The sequence below is a fragment of the Myotis lucifugus genome, unplaced genomic scaffold (genome assembly GCF_000147115.1).
Source record: "Myotis lucifugus unplaced genomic scaffold, Myoluc2.0 scaffold_95, whole genome shotgun sequence".
Taxonomy (NCBI): Eukaryota; Metazoa; Chordata; class Mammalia; order Chiroptera; family Vespertilionidae; genus Myotis; species Myotis lucifugus.
In genome coordinates this window covers 594,579-611,459 of record NW_005871143.1, presented here as the reverse complement: position 1 = coordinate 611,459, position 16,881 = coordinate 594,579, and the positions used below count along the sequence as shown (strand labels likewise).

The window sequence follows — 16,881 nt, the reverse complement described above, 5'->3', positions numbered from 1 at the left end:
TTCCATCACCTCTCATCTGATTTTTATCACCGTCTCCTAAACTGGCCTGTGGTCTCCACGTGCAAAGCACCTTCCATCCTGCAGTCAGTGTTCTCTTTCTAAAACAGGGATCGTGATCGCTGTGAGTAGATCTCTGTCTAAGAGGCCCTTTTCTGACATTCCCTCTCCAGATATTGCTGACTTCTTGCCTGTTAAATATCACTGATAACTCTGTGTGCTCACACAATAAATCTTGAGTTTACTGTGGTATATCAGACCCTTTCGAATTTGTCTCAGTTTAGGCCCCTCACTCCTCTCTAACATTCTACGTGCTACAATTACTTCTTGCTTCTAGGACATTCCCTGCCTTTTCATGTGTCTCTGTCTTCTCACAAGCTCTTTCCTCTGTCTAGAATGCTCTTCTTCCCAGGTAAACTCCACTTGCTTTTAAAGCTCCAGCTCAAAGAATCCTCCTAAGTGTAGGCACTCCATTCTCAGTGACCCCTCATACAGCCCTTAGCACTTTAAATTTTCAGGACTTCTCATTTCAGTTATAAATATTTGAATCCCCAGGAGCCTATCAAGAGCAGAGACTGGATCTTCTCTCTTTATTTCTAGCACCTAGCATAGCATCTGGCACAGGTAAACAAGGCAGAGCAATATGATTGCTGCTATGGTAAGAGATGTAAGCAAATGAGGAGTCACAGATACCTTCATCAAGGTGGCAACATTTGGATTGGGTCTTAAAGATAAGCAGGAGCTTGTTAAGTGCTCAAAGATATAATTGGTTTTTTAAATATATTTTTATTGATTTCAGAGAGGAAGTGAAAGGGAGAGAGAGATAGAAACATCAATGATGAGAGGATCACTGATTAGCCGCCTCCTGCACACCCCTTACTGAGGATTGAGCCCGCAACCTGGGCATGTGCTCTTGACCGGAATCGAACCTGGGACCCTTCAGTCCACAGGCTGATGCTTTCTCCACTAAGCCAACCTGGCTAGGGCTCAAAGATATAATTGTTGAATGGATAAGCCAATGAATTACTTTTGCCCCCACCCCCCCATCACCACCACTCCATTTGCTTCGTATTTTTATATCCAACTTCCTTCTTTGCAACCAAACAAATGAGAAAAACAAACAAACAAAAAACCCACATAAGGTACAAAATTTCACTCCAGTTCTGTTCAATAGCTCCATGGATTCTTCCTCAGTCACAGCTTTAAATAATGTAAGGTGATGCTAAATTGGAATTATCTTGGCACAGCAACTGCATCTGAAATTTAACTGGGTTTAGGCCAAAAGATTTCATTTTTCAAGTGGTTTGCCAAAATGGCTAAAACAGAAATAAGCAGGCACTGCTTTATATATAGTTTACTTCCTCTTCTGTCCAGGGAGTTGCTGGCCCACTTTGAAATTGGTGAAACTTCTCCAGGGGAGAAAAGCAATGATCATTCCTTTTAGTTTAACTACAGGTAGGACAGCCACTCGGAGACACTGGAGTGCTTGAACTATTTGTCCTGGCACTTTTATTTGGGTTTACCTGATAAAGTGCTCTGCTAAGAACTTGCTAATGAAAAAATGGTGTTATTAACACTTGGCTGTGCTTAGAAGGCCAAAAGGTCAGCAAGGTCTAGAAAGAAGATGTCTGTATATCTCCCTTAGCAGTGGTTCACCCACTGCAATCACAGAGCAGAACCCAGAGAGCAAAGGCAGCTGTATGGGGTGAGCTGGAAGGCTTTTGATGCATAATTACACTGAGACACAATTGGAGCCTGGGGAGAGGAGCTGCCTTTATACAGAGAAGGCCTCTGTGTTGTCGCACAGGGATTGTTCATCTGTGTTCATCTTTGCCTGGACAATAGGAGGAGCTTCATTGAGCTGTGCTGTCATTCTGTAGAATGCGGGTTGCCCAACTTCAGGGTAAAGCCAATCCCACACTGGCCAGTTTCCATTTCCTCTTCTATTAAATAGGAGAATTCAAATCTAAGAGAGTATGAATCTTTGAGTTCAGAGGAACTGAAGCTTGCTGACAAGGGAGTATGGCACACGTCATATTGCTCTGAACTTGTTTACAAGTACTGAGGAATAAGACTTGTAAACAAGTTCAGAGCAATATGACTGATGCTATGGTACGAGGTAGAAGCAAATGAGGAGTCACAGAAACCTTCATCAAGGTGGTAACATTTGGATTGGGTCTTGAAGATAAGCAGCAGCTTGTTAAGTAAGGCAGAAGAGAGCTTCAGCAAAGAGATCGGGGTCTCTCTACACCTTGTCTTCTGTCATTGCTCAACAGGAACCCTCAAGTACTTCCGGTTTCCTTAGTGTATATCAGGTATGCTAGACTCATTATCACCCCACTCTTTCTGTTCATTACCTGTTGTGTGTGCCAAGCTTTGGACACCTATTCCTAAATGCCAGAGCCTAGCACCCACCTCCTTGAAGCTTTCCACGTGATCTTCCCAACCATAGTTGGTGAAATGATACTAATACTGATACATCTGAGGATGAGGCCAGAGAGTATATAGCCATGTGAGGGCTAAACTCATGCAAAAGAATGGCTCATGAAAGTCCTTCTATTCTGTTCTCAAAGCATCACAGGGAAATGTAATGCCAAGTTCACAAACGGCTGCCACTATTCTAGCCCACAGTGTTCTCTCCCTGCCTTGAAATTCTAAAACACTCTTAGTTTGTACTGCCAACTTACATATATAAGTGTATCATTTTAGAAATAAATGCATCATTTTTGTTGTTTCTTATGTGTCTTTAACTAGACAATAGTTGTATAGTTAGTTGTATCTGACTTACTAGACAATAAGCTCCTTCGTGACAGAAACCAACTCTCATGTTCCTCTATAAATAGTATGACCCTACCCTTGGATATCCAGTGGCATCCCAGTAACACCAATCATGTGATTGCTTTTCTTAGAAGCTTCCCAATAGCCAGCCCTAGAAACCAGTACTAGAAACCAGTACTGGAAACATCCATTCATCAATCGTAGGTACATAGAAATTATTTTATTTTCTCCAAATTTTCACCAACCACTTGCTCCTGAAGACAAAATGTCTCAAAGCATTGCTTGGTCTATGACAGCAGCTCTAAAATAATCATTAAATACAATTCCACTATTTTATGCAAATGTTTCTTAAAACTGTATCTCTAGCCTTAATATGTTACATGATCATCAAGACTCCCATGGTCCTCCAACCACAGGCACTTACTAACCTCAATATGTCCAGAATTTATGCTCACCACCTCACCCTGATACCTGCTCTTTCTCCTTTCTTTCCTATCTCAGTGAATGGCATCTTTTCTGTTACTCGAGCAAAACAAAACCAAACCCTGTGAGACATCTTTCCCTCTAACTAGAGTATCCATAAAACCAAGCACACAAACTGCTCCACTCTTCACAGTGAGTGGAGATGCTCAGGGTAATTACTCTGGCACACCTAGGACTATTCTGGACAAACCAGGACCTTCTGACTTTCTCTACCTTGACAATCCTATCTTGAAAATAAATCACCAAATCTATTAATTCTATCTCCTAAATATCTCTTAAACCTCATTGCCCCTATTTGAAGTTGCCATCATGTCTTGCTTAGATTATTGTGGTGGCTTCCAAACACATTTCCCTGCTCACAGTCTTGCAAATTTCCAATCTATTTTTCACCTAACAGAGAGTTCTTTCTATAACACACATTTAACCATCTTATCCCATCCTTAAAAATTCCCCAGTGGTCTGGCATTTTTAAAGAAAAATTTTAAGCCCTTCAATCTGGTCCCCACTTACCTCTTCAACATCGTCTCATATTACCCTTGCCTCTCATTGCCTTGCAATTTATGCTACAGCCTGACTGCCCTACTTTAGGTTTCCTGCAAATCTGTACTCTCTTGTATGCAGCCTTTACACATGCTCTAACCAGTGCCTGAAACCCTTTCTTCCCTCACATATTTCACATGGTGAACTCTTCTTGATCCTTCAGTATTCCTTCAATATTACCCCCAAGGCTTACAACTAACTCTCACCTGGCTACTGGAATGACCTAGATAAAACACAAATATAACCATGTCACTTCTTTGATTAAATAATTCAGTGATTTCTGATCTCCCACAGCATAAAATCTAAGCTCCTTAGTAAACATCTGCAAACATTGATCTACTCTGTCTTTGCTCTTACCATTTCTTGTGCCTAGAAGGTCCTTCCATATTTTTGTGGGGTGCTGGGTTTAAAACTTGGTTCTAACACTTACTAGCTGGGTGATCTTGGACAAATTTTTAACCTGTGTCTTGGTATCATCCTCAGTACAGTAAGGATAATCATAGTATCTATCTCAGAGAGTTTTTTTGTGAAGATGACATGAATGAGTATTTAAAATAGTGCACATAACAAATTTCCAACGAATATTAGCCATCATCATTAGTATCCTTAGAACTATTGATGTTCTAGACATCTTCTTTAAGAAATTTTTGTTCAACCTCTAAGTTTTATTCTTTCATTCAATAATATTTTAAAATCCCTACAGTGACCCTGGCAGAGTGGCTCAGTTGGTTAGAGGGTCATCAGATATGCCAAGGTTTGGGATTCCATCCCTGGTCGGGCACATGCAGGAATCAACTAATGAGTGCACGAGTGGGTGGAGCAGTAAGTCGATATCTCTCTCTCTCTCTCTCTCTCTCTCTCTCTCTTAAACTGATAAATTTTTTAAAAAATAATTTAAAACCTCTATAGTCTTCCAGATACTCTAAGAAATAAAGATAATTTTTAAAAATATATAAACAATAATATGTTTTTAAATTTAAAAATAATATTTATAGCCCTAACTGGTTTGGCTCAGTGGATAGAGCTTCAGCCTGCAGACTGAAAGATCCCAGGTTCGATTCCAGTCAAGGGCATGTATCTTGGTTGGGGGCACATCCCCAATAGGGGGTGTGCAGGAGGCAGCTGATGAATGTTTCTCTTTCATTGATGTTTCTAACTCTCTATCCCTCTCCCTTCTCCTCTGTAAAAAAATCAATAAAATATATTTTTTAAAATAATATTTATACAATTCTACAGTTTTCTGGAGATACTAGAAAATAAAAATGAATAACGCAGTCCCTGGTTTCAAGAATATCATAATCTAATCCTCTTCTCATGCCACTAGTGGTAATCAAATCATAGTATATCAATATCATCTATTCATATGTCACCTTCTCTGTGGGACTGTATAACCCTCATAGGCAGAAATGGATGCATTCACTTTTGATCTCCAATGCTAGTATATTTCTTAGCACAGAGCAGGTTCTCCATTAATGTTTGTTGGGCTGAATGATCACCATATTTAATCATTCTAGTCTTACACAGCTCTTGGCAAATATTCTGTAAGGAAGTCTCTAATTCATAAAAATCAGTTCATACCAGTTCTAAATTTCCCTTTCTTGTTTCTGCTGTGCTGAAGAAAATAAAAGTCCTACTGTACTGTTTGTTATTTCTGATGATTTCAGATGTCTGAAAACTTTAGAGACAAAATATGCTGTAAGATGTTATATTATGGATGGAAGTGAAACATTTATGTTGGATAACTTTTCTTAGTAAGCTTCATAAAAATAATCGTGTGTACTTCTCTGAAGCAGCAATAATAATCTTGTACTGTGGACAAATTTCAGCAAGGATCATCCAAAGTTCAAGTTATCTGTCCATTCCTCCATCCATCCACCCACCCATCCGTCCGTTCATCCATCCATCCATCCATCCATCCATCCATCCATCCATCCAGTCATTCAGCAAGTGATATCAATTAAGCTTAAACTCTAGGACCAGAATGGTGTCAATGCACTGAAGTTTTGTGGGTTTCAGTATTTCTTACATAATTTTCAGCATTAAAAGGAACAGAAGAGAAGATAATATGGATGTCTAATTTCTCCTTAACACATTTATTATTGGCATTTTTATCTAAGCATTAAAACTTGTGTGAGAGTTTATGATAAATATGCCACATTTTTTGAAAAGTCTCCTTTTTAAGAAAGCAAAATATTTTTATGGTTGCTTTGAAGGAGCAAATATGAGTGAACTAAAAGTCATGAGTATTTTTAATTTTAGTATTGAAAAACTTTTCCCTTTTATTTATGGTTAGACAATCATATACTTTACAAAGTGGTCCCTCCAATAGTTCAAGTAACCACCTGAACCCATACATAGTTATTATAATATTATTGACTATATTTCCAATGCTGCAGTTTACATCCCTGTGACTATTCTATAACTACCAATTTGTACTCTTTAATCCCTTCACCTTTTTCACCCAGCCCCCCAAGCCTTTCCCCTCTGGCAACCATCAGTCTGTTCTCCCTGTCTATCATCTGTTTCTGTTTTGTTTTTTTCTTTAGATTCCACATATAAGTAAAATCATACGGTATTTGTCTTTCTCTGTCTGAAAGTCCTGAGTATTTAATAGAGCCAGACCCTCAAAGCCTAATGAAAAAATGGAGAGAGATAATCATGCGGGTCTAAGTTAAAGTGAATTTCCCAATACTCACTTGGCAACTTGTAATCATTACCACCACCAAGTGTACTAATCACATTAATAATTCCAATCCCTTAAGGCAAATTGAATTGGCCTGGAATAACTGCAAAGAATATCAGTCATAATCAAGGGGAAAATGCTTGCCATGAACTCTTTCTGTGGTTGCACACTATCATAAGCATCACATAAAGATACACTTCCTTCTGGGAATACCCCACCGGAAAAATTCTATCTCTATAGTCCACTGTTCCACACTCTCTAAAAAGCCTGATCTCTTTTGAATCAAGAGAGAAAGATTTTCTTGCCTAGACATGTCATTTCCTGCGTACAGAGCTCCACCTGCTGAACAAGGCATGGACAGCACACCCTAAAGGGAGGAAATCTCAAGGTTTGTTTGGATTAAACCTGTCATGACAAGGAAACAATCATATACTTAGTCTTGCAAGAGCTCCTTTTCAGAAGCCAGGACCAAGCCAACCTTCAGCCAAGCTTGGTTAAGGTCATTAAACATCAACAAACAATGGTAGTGTTGTTACCTTACATAGTCTATTCCTATGGGGATAATTAGGAAGTTGGAGGGATTTAGGGCAATTCCCAAGCTTACTTAACTTCCTTCTGCCGTACACAGGGACATTCAACTCCTAACCCTGTGTCAACGAAGATAAATATATCCAACTGTGAATAACTGATGATAATATCCCAGAAGCACTTGCTTTCTCTCTCTGGTCCAAAACTGCTGTCACATTTTCCAGGTGTTTCCCTCCAGAATGGACAATTAGCATATCACAGAGCATGCTGCCCACCTGCTCTTCTGGGAGCAGCAATCCACGAGTTCAAGGACAATATCTGAAATCATGCGTGTTATTTTCTTTAGGGTCCTTTTATAGCATGTGCCTCATCTTGAAAGTTGAAGAGACTGGCAAGTAGGACTTTCTCCCTGGGAGACTTTCTGCCAAAAAACAACTTTCAGCCCTTCTGGCCTCTCTCATTGTCTGAAAGATCCCAATTCCTCAATAGTAATTATCTAGTTTCCTAGCATTCCCGAAGGCTTTCTAGTCCTCTAGAGAAAGTAAACACCTGTCTTTTATATCTTATCTGTGGGTTTTGTTCCCTCTTGGTGAGTTCTATCCTGCTGGTTACTAACTTATTAGAATCATCTAATGGAGTCATCAGCTTAATAGTTGGATGCCTCATGTCCTCTCCTGTCACCCAGGAGCAGCTCTCTGCCTGGAGCCAATCATCTATAAGGGGCAGGCTCATGGTCAGGACTGCAGGAAGCCTCTGAGAGGCCTCTCATTCAGGGCAGCCTCTCTCTCTCTCTCTCTCTCTCTCTCTCTCTCTCTCTCTCTCACACACACACACACACACACACACACACACACACACACACACACTGAGACACCTAGATACAATCTATTTCTTTTTGTATCTGTGATTTTTCTGAGACTCTCCACTCCACTCTCTCTTTTTCTTTCTCTGTGACCCTGTCTCTTAGTATCTCTTTATCCTTCTGTTTCTCCCATGTTACTTTCCCCCTTGCATCCCTTTCATTAAAAAATTCCTGTTCTCAAATGGCTATGATGAATTGGTCACATGAGCCAGTGGGACTTACCACATTCTTGGGTTATTCTTCTAGTACTATAAAGAACTGAGATAATAAGGATTCTGCTGTGAAAAAGAAATTGATGTTTTTGTATTCTCCAAATTTGAATGCTTAAGTTTGGGCTAGCAGTCTGCCGAAAGATATGTATAGAGAAGAAACATGTCTCTGGGAACATGGAGTGGCCTGTCTTCTAACCATTGCCTAGGCAATAATCAGGAATTTGGTAACTTCACAGGATGTGATATGGAGCAGAGGCCCAGGTCATGTGCCATCAGCATTTAGATCAAGGCTATTCTGATAATTTTAGGTAATTGTTATAAGAATGTTTCAAACCAGCTTTCTACAAGTTTCTGATGCATGGAACTAAAAGCATCCTCTTGTATTCACCCGTCCCCCACAATCCTACCCAGTAGCCACACCAACATCTGTTGGGCATTCTGAGTGGAATCTTAACCAACCTTCATGGGAAGAGGGAAGTGGAGTGTTAGTAAGATCATCAGAGAGGATAATGACACTGTAGGAAAGCACTTTTTTTAAAACTTGAAATAAATATGTTCCAAGTTGGGAAATGGGCCTCTAAAATAAATAAAAATTAACTACAGTTACTCATTTCTAAACAAAGAGAGTGTTTTCACATACAAAATTGGCATATATTCTGAACTGAGAGTACGCAGTGCTGTTTTAAGTACAGTGGAAAAGACACTCTCAGGGTGCTCATAAAAGGGTACAAAGATTTCGGAAAGCAGTCTGGTGGAATTTCAAGATCCTTAAAATTTTTCATATCCATTGACATATTAATATATAATTCTGGATAGAATTCTAATATATTCTGAAATAGATTAAAAAATAGTGCACAGAGATAATCATTATTCACCATTGCATAAAGAAGAAAAACTGGAAATGATTTTAATATCCACCTTTTGGGAAAAGTAGTTTGCCAAGAATTTTAAATATAGAGAAATACTTATAATAAAATGTTAAGAGAAAAAGAGCAAGCTGTTACATGATCTAAACTATGATGATATGAGTAAGGAAAACTGAATATGGAATTATAAGGTAATGTTTTCCTTCTAACTTTTTAAGGCCTTACAAAATATCTACAATATGCAAATATTGCTTTAACAATTAGGGGGAAATGGCATTCTCTTGGCTATAATCTGAGAGAAACAGCTTTCCAATACTTTGATTGAGACCTCAGAATTTAAACTCTCTTCACCAGCACACAGTGCTTGGTTAGCTAAAATGATCATTTATAGCATTAAAATAATCCTCTTAGTTCACCATAATGCATTCTACATTCATCCTCAGAAAACTGTAGTCTTAAAGGCAGAAATGCAAACACTCATATAAATCTTCTGACTGGACTCACCAACCAGTTCTTTGAAGCATGTCTCTCTGAGAAAAGAAACTGTATAAATGTTTCCTTCTGAGATGCTTAGACTCTGAAAACTTTCTATATTTAATCCTTAATTGAATTACAGTAACCACAGCCCTGATTACCCACCCACACGCAGACTTTCAGAAATCTTTCGGAGCAGCTTCCCATATACTCCAGGGTTTTCGGTAGTTACAAAATTCAGAGGGTTGACCTCAACTGGATTTTGCATGAAAATATAGCGTTGCCAGTTGGCTTATAAAAGGTCTCTGGTAAGGTTTTAGTGACCATATTTTGGTGAATAGGTGGAACTAGGAAAGAGAGTGGATCATGTCCTGAGATGTCTGTCTCAGGAAGCTACTACTCTTGCTTAGAAAGCTCTCTGCCAGGAGCTAGGGCTGGCACCAGGTGCCATGGGACTGTCGAAAGTTCCTACTTCCTTCTAAATTTAGAAGGCTTTTACAGAAACTGTTGGTCTGATAAGTCAACCTTGCTTTTGAGTTGTGTACTCTGGATACAGTGGGGCCTTGACTTACGAGTGTCCCAACTAACGAGTTTTTTGAGATACCAGCTGTCTCTCAGCCGATTTTTTGCATTGAGTTGTTAGAGTAATTTGAGTTAATGAGCTCCTTAACAAGCTCAGTCTCGGAATGAATTAAACTCATAAGTCAAGGCCCCACTGTACTTATATTTGTCAGATTATATGTACTGGGAATATTTTCTTAACAAGGACTTTAAAAACTTTTGTATGAAGTCTAATTTGTTAGTTTTTTGTTAATTTTAGTGTTTTTATATCCATTCCCAGAAATATTTGCCTACCCCAGGTCACAAAGATACTCTTTATGTTTTCTTATGCAGTCTTTTTTGTGTTCATAGAATTTTATTGTTTATTGAATTTATTGGGATGACAGGTTTATACAGGTTTCAAGTATAAAATTATACAGGTTTTAGGTGTACAATTCTACAATACATCATCTGTATATTGCAATGTGTGTTTACCATGCCAAATCAAGTCTCCTGCTATCACCATTTATCCCCCCTTTACGTTCTTCTGTCATTCCTCACCCGCTTCCCTCTGGCAATCACCATACTGTTGTCTGTGTCCATTGTCTTTTCTTTTTTTTCTTTACTTAATGCCTTCACCCTTCTCACCTAACCCCCAACCCCTAACCTCTTCCTTTCTGACAGCTGTCAGTCTTTTCTCTGTATCCATGAGTCTATTTCTTCTTTGCTTGTTAGTTTATTTGGTTTCTCTTGAAATCATAAATCTTTTGCCTTTTCTTGTAGAATCTTTATGGTTTTAGCTTTTAAGTATGTGCCCTGATCAGGAATCAAACCAGCGACTTTCTGGTACACAAGATGATGCTTAACCAATTGAACCACCCGACCAGGACTATAATCCACCTTGAATTAACTTTTATGAGGTATAAAGGAAGATTCAAAGTTGATTTTCCCCATACATTTGTTCAATTGTTCCAGAACTATTTTGTTAATAAAAACTTTACTTTCCTAATTGAATTTTCTTGACACATTTGTTGAAAATCAATTGATTGACCATATGTATGTGGATTTATAACTAGACTATTGTATTCTACTGATCTATTTGTATATCCTAACACCAATATGATGCTGTTGTGACTACTAAAACTTATAGTGAGTCTTTAAATCATGTATTATAGGCCTTTAATTTGGTTCTTCCTTTCTTTCATCTTTCTTTCATCAAGAATTTTGTTAGCTATTCTAAGTCTTATGCATTTCCATATAAATTTTAGAATGAGCTCTTTAGTTTCTATAAGATATCTGGTAGGATTTTGATAGATAGTACATTGAATATACAGATAAATATGAGGACAATTAATAATATTGAATCTTTTTAAACTATGAACATGGTATATCCTATTTATTTTGGGTATTCTTTAATTTCTCTCAGGAATGTATTACAGTTCTCAGCATGGAGCTCTCGTATGTCTTTCATTAAATCAATCCCTTAGTATTTTATGGTTTTTAAATGGATTTAAATTTTTTTCATTTTCCTATTATTTACTTTTAGTTTATAAAAATGTAATAGGTTTATGCATATTGATAATGTATCCTGTGACCTTGCTAAATTTACCCGGTTAGTTGTTGTTTTGTAGAATATTTAGCATTTTCTATGTAGACTGTCATGTTATCTGCAAGCAAAGACCATTTTACTTCATTTCTAATCTCTATGCCTTTTTTCTTACAGCTTTAAGTAAAATAATCATACAAGAAAATGAAAATATTTAGTGCATACAATTTTATATGTTTTAATATGCCCATAGACCAAAAAACCATAGCCACAATCAAGATAATGAATATATTATTTACATCCATTGCAGTCAAGTTTCCTCATGCCTTTATATGCTCCCTCTTTCCTATCCCTTCTCATCTAAATATCTTTTATTTATTTTACTCATCTTATTGCCTTGGCTAGAGCTCCAAATTATAAATGTCAGGAGTAAAAGAGGGAATATCACTGCAGATCCTACAGATATTTAAAAAGATAATAAGAGAATATTATGAATACCAATATTTAACAACAGATAAAGTGGACAAATTTCTTGGTAAATATAAGTTACTAAAGCTAAAACCAAAAGAAATGGAAAATCTGAAGTACAGTATATCTATTAAAGAAATTGAAGCCTTTTTAAAAATCTGTTCACAAAAATACCTCTAGGCCCAAATGGATTCATTATTGAATTGTATCAATACTGAAGGAAAACAGAGCAATACTACACAAACACTTTCAGAAAGTAAAGAACAAACATTTTCCAACTTGAGCTCTAGCTACTTTGCACCAGGAAGAATAGGTACTGCCCTCCGGGCAAAAGATATGTAATAAAGGGCAGTTCCCTTTTTTCAAGAATCAAATGCCTTCCTGTTTCTGCCCATTTGGGTTGCTTTCCACTGACTTCAAATAGTTGCTTTTCTGTTTTGTTCACAGTTTCTAATTGGTATCAGTTCAATATAAGCTACTCTACCACTTGGGGAATGAAAATTCCTATTTATATTTATATAAAATTTTTGAGAAAGGTATTATGCTTTACTAATATTTAAGATAATAATGGAGGCTCTGTCTTTGCTTGGACCATATACCATATAGGCACATGCCATATATGGAAAAGAAGATAGATGTCCTGAGAGGCAAGTGAATGCAGATGGGATTCAAATGATGACCACTCCCATTGGCCCCAGATTATGATGAAATTAAGTTTATCTGGACCATAAGGGATTTACAGATTTTATTACCAGTTTTGACTAATGAGTCTTTGCAATTTGGACAAGCCTTTAAAAGGATTTCTGCAAGGAAACCAAGGGTTGAACATAAAGATATAAAAATAACCCATCACCAACTTATCCTGCTTCTAAAACTAGAACTAGCTCTTTGAGAGAGACCTTGGAAAGTAAAAACGATGATCCAATCTGATGATAAGTCACTTTGAGAGTGTGACCGAGACTGAAAGCAGCAGGGCAACCTGGAGCTTCATGGACTATCAACTGTTGGTGGTTGAGAGAAAGAAGTAAAAGAACTGGGTGGGTGACCCAGAACGCCGACAGCAGGGACAGAGAGGGCCAAAGGGTGTATAGCTGCTTAGCATCAAACCCACAGGTGGTATTTTGTCTTGTATTTAAAGAAGGTGGGGGGATGATAAGTAGCAATGAAAGAGATTTTAAATGAAAGTTACTTTTATTTTATTTTATGACTATTTTAGGCAAAAAAATGGAGCTTTGATTTAACTTTCCCACATAATTGACTCACTAATAAAATTACTTTGGATATTTAATAAAGGAAAAGCATAATCTGAGATTTTTTAAGCTAGAAATGTTAATTAATTTAAATCATAAAAGCATTTAAAATTATTTGTTCCTTTCATTTTAAACCATGCCCCTCCTCCACCCCCACCACCCCCAGTCTCTCTCACCTCCTTTTCTCAGCCACACTTATGAAAACAGTTGTCTATACTTACTCACCCCATTCTCGTAACTCCCCTTCAGTTTTGAAACCACTGTGATTTGGTTTCTGAAACTCTCAATGGTCTTGTGACTAAAGCCAGTACACACTCTTTCTATTTTTACCTTCCTGACCTCTCCACAGCTTGTGTTGCTGTTTACTACACTTGATTTTTAAAAACATTTTCCCTTAGTGTCTATGACATGCCACTCTCCTGGTTCCTTGCTTACAATTCCTTTTCAGTTAACTTAGCAGGCTCTTGTTTCCTTCTCTAATCCTTGGAATTTCAATATCTTGCAACATCCTGACTTAGTCACCATTTGTTCCCTAGTTTTTAAAAAATTCTCCCAGATATTCTGAGTCATCCTGTTGGAATTATTTTCTCCACCCTGGTAAAGTCCAAATCTCTGTTTTCAGCCCATACTTCATTCTTGAGTCCCAAATTGTATATCCAACTGCCTGTTTAACTTCAACACTTGCGTGTTCCAACTTGCTTGAAACTGAACTCATTATATTGGCTCCCCACCTTCAGCTCATCCTGTGTTCCTTGTCTCAAGGGAATGGGAAATTCAGTCGTTTACATCTGATTCCTGGGAGTCACCCTTGACTCCTCTTCTTCCTCGACCCCCCATATTCAATCAGCCACTTAGTGTTGCCAGGTGAACCTCCTAAACATCTCACAAAACCATCCATTCCTTTCCAACACCACTGTATTATCCTATGCTAGCCACTACCAGTTCTCACTTTGATTCTGCATTCGTGTTCTAATTGTTCTTCCCACTCTCATTCTGTTCTCCCTCTAATCTGTTCACACTGCACCCAAATTGTCAGAAGATTTCATCCACCCTGCTTAAGACCATTTGATGGCTCCGCAGTGCTCTCACAATGAAGTCCAACTGTCGTAACATTCTGACATGAACTGATAGGTTACTGGCTTTCAACATTCTGCACTTACCTTGTCATAACACTAATTGCATGATAATATTTTGAAATATCCATCTTTGTGCTTTTCTTTTCGCAGCATCCTGTGCTAGTGTGACTTTTCCCTTTGTCAGAGACATCTACTTTGCCTGGAGAAGTAGGATTGTTAAAGCAGGAATTTAAAAAGCAGGGAACAGTCAATGTTCAGTATTTCTTTTTTTAAAACCTCTAAACAGGCTTTTGAATATCTGAAGAGAAGTCCTGCGGGAATTTGAGAACAGAGTTTAGACTGTAAAAATAGAAGTAGAAAGAGGATAAAAGAAAAATGGAGCATTGCCTCCCCACCACTACATCTAAATAGAGAGTCCTTTGGGCTGAGGAGGAGGAGTGTGATGGGGTGGAGGACAGGCATGGCCTTAGAGGAGGGGGCCTGGGAATGAGAGGTCTGACCAGACAGGACAAATATAGGCAAGCAGGGCCAGCATCAGGAGAATTGCTAGCCATGGGGGACAGTCCTGGGGATACCTGCTGAAGCTGAACCAATGCCTACAAACCTCTTGTAACCATCGAGGCATACCACACACTGCTCAAAGGGAGAAGTCATGTCAGCCATTTGTCTTGTTTTTGACAGTTTTGATTCTAATAGTTGTTTATTGTAGTTTTTCATCTGAAATACATGGGTAGTCACTGCTCCCCTCCATTTATTAAGAGCTTAGGATACTCATAAACTCTTCTCTCAACAGAGGGTGATGGGCCCTGATACCTAAAGACGAGATGGTGATATGGAAGGGACAGTCCCAGCACTGGCTTGGGTGTAACTGGATGAGTGAAACACAGTCCTACCACACACTTACTATACACTATTGTAATACCTTCCTTACTTTTCCTATCTGCTATTAATTGTAAGCTTATGAAGGCAAAGATCATGTCAGCCTTGGTCAACATTAGACCCCAGTGCCCCATGTAGTGTCTGTATGTTGTGTGCTCTGTAAACATTGGTTGGTTAAATCAAAGAATGAATGATTTTAAATTAAGTGATTTTGCGCCCTAACCGGTTTGGCTCAGTGGATGGAGCGTCGGCCTGCAGACTGAAGGGTCCCAGGTTCGATTCCAGTCAAGGGCATGTACCTTGGTTGTGGGCACATCCACAGTAGGTGGTGTGCAGGAGGCAGCTGATCGATGTTTCTCTCTCATTGATGTTTCTAACTCTCTATCCCTCTCCCTTCCTCTCTGTAAAAAAAAACAATAAAATATATTTAAAAAAATAAAATAAAATAAATTAAGTGATTTTAAGTGGTATCTTTAAATATTGAACTTGCATGTATAAGTGCATAACCCATGGACACAGACAATAAGGTGGTGAAGGGGGCTGGGGTGGGCTATAATGGGTCAATGGGGGGAAAAGGGGGACATATGTAATACTTTCAACAAAGAATATTTTAAAAAATTTTTGATTGATTAATTTCTTTAAATATCAAGATAGTAATGTCCTTTTAGCCTAAGCTGTAAAGCCTAACACTTTAAGAAATTAAGTTAAGGAGCTGAACTATTCATAACTTTTAAGTAATTTTAGATTTTTCTGTTCTGTTAAGACATTCCAACCTTAGAGGCCTGTTTACAGTCTCCTGTGTTCACCTTTTGGAATCTCATATATATTTGATATTTCAAATAAGGAAGTCATTTGAAACATGACAGCTAGCGAGTTAGAACATGCATACATGTCATTATGAACAAATTCCATTCCTTCCATTTATAAAGGACAAGTTAACATACAGAAGATTACAAATTATACTGTTTTCTTTTATACTTGTAGTAGAGTCAATAATGGCTCTCCAAAACATCCATGTCCTAATCCTTAGAACCTGTTACCTTATTAAGTTCAGCATCTTAAAATGAAGAGATTATCCTAGATTCCCTAAATTAGGCCCAATGTAATCATAGGAGTCTATAAGAGAAAGGCAGGAGGGCCAAAGTCAAAGGAGATGTGATGATGGAAATAGAGAGAGATTTGAAGATGCTCTATTGCTGGTTTTCAAAATAGAGGAAGAAGTCCTGGACCAGGTAATGCAGGCAGCTGCTAGAAGCTAAAAACAAAACAAAACAAACAAACAACAACAAGGAAATGGATCTCCCCTAAGAATCCCAGAAGGAATGCAGCCCTGCTGACACTCTGATTTTAAGACTTCTGACCTCCAGAATTATAAAATAAGAAATTTGCATGTCTTAAGCCACTAAGTTTTTGGTCAATTATGACACAATATAAAGCTAATACAGTTCTATAAACTTTGTTAGTTGTACCAGGCATGTTCAGAATGCTAGCTAAGAGAAGATGTTTGAGAAGAACTTTATGATGTTCAAGTAGGACAGAAAGAGAATTCTATAAACAGATCGGGTGATGCTAAGAAACTTAAATTATTCATTTATGTATGAATTGCCTTATGTATATTTATAAGCATCTGTCTGAATATTATAAAACATATCCCGATATATATATATATATATATATATATATATATATATATATATAT

The 16,881-nt window shown here is 37.9% G+C and overlaps 1 long non-coding RNA gene across 1 annotated transcript in view; it reads right to left on the bottom strand.

Annotated features, from left to right (window-relative positions):
- Nucleotides 1–13,676, bottom strand: part of LOC111826671 — a 49,895-nt gene extending 36,219 nt beyond the window's left edge. The window contains exon 1 of the long non-coding RNA XR_002830031.1: nt 13,453–13,676. This is a non-coding gene — a long non-coding RNA (uncharacterized LOC111826671). The remainder of the gene's footprint in view (nt 1–13,452) is intronic.
- Nucleotides 13,677–16,881: the final 3,205 nt, after the last annotated feature.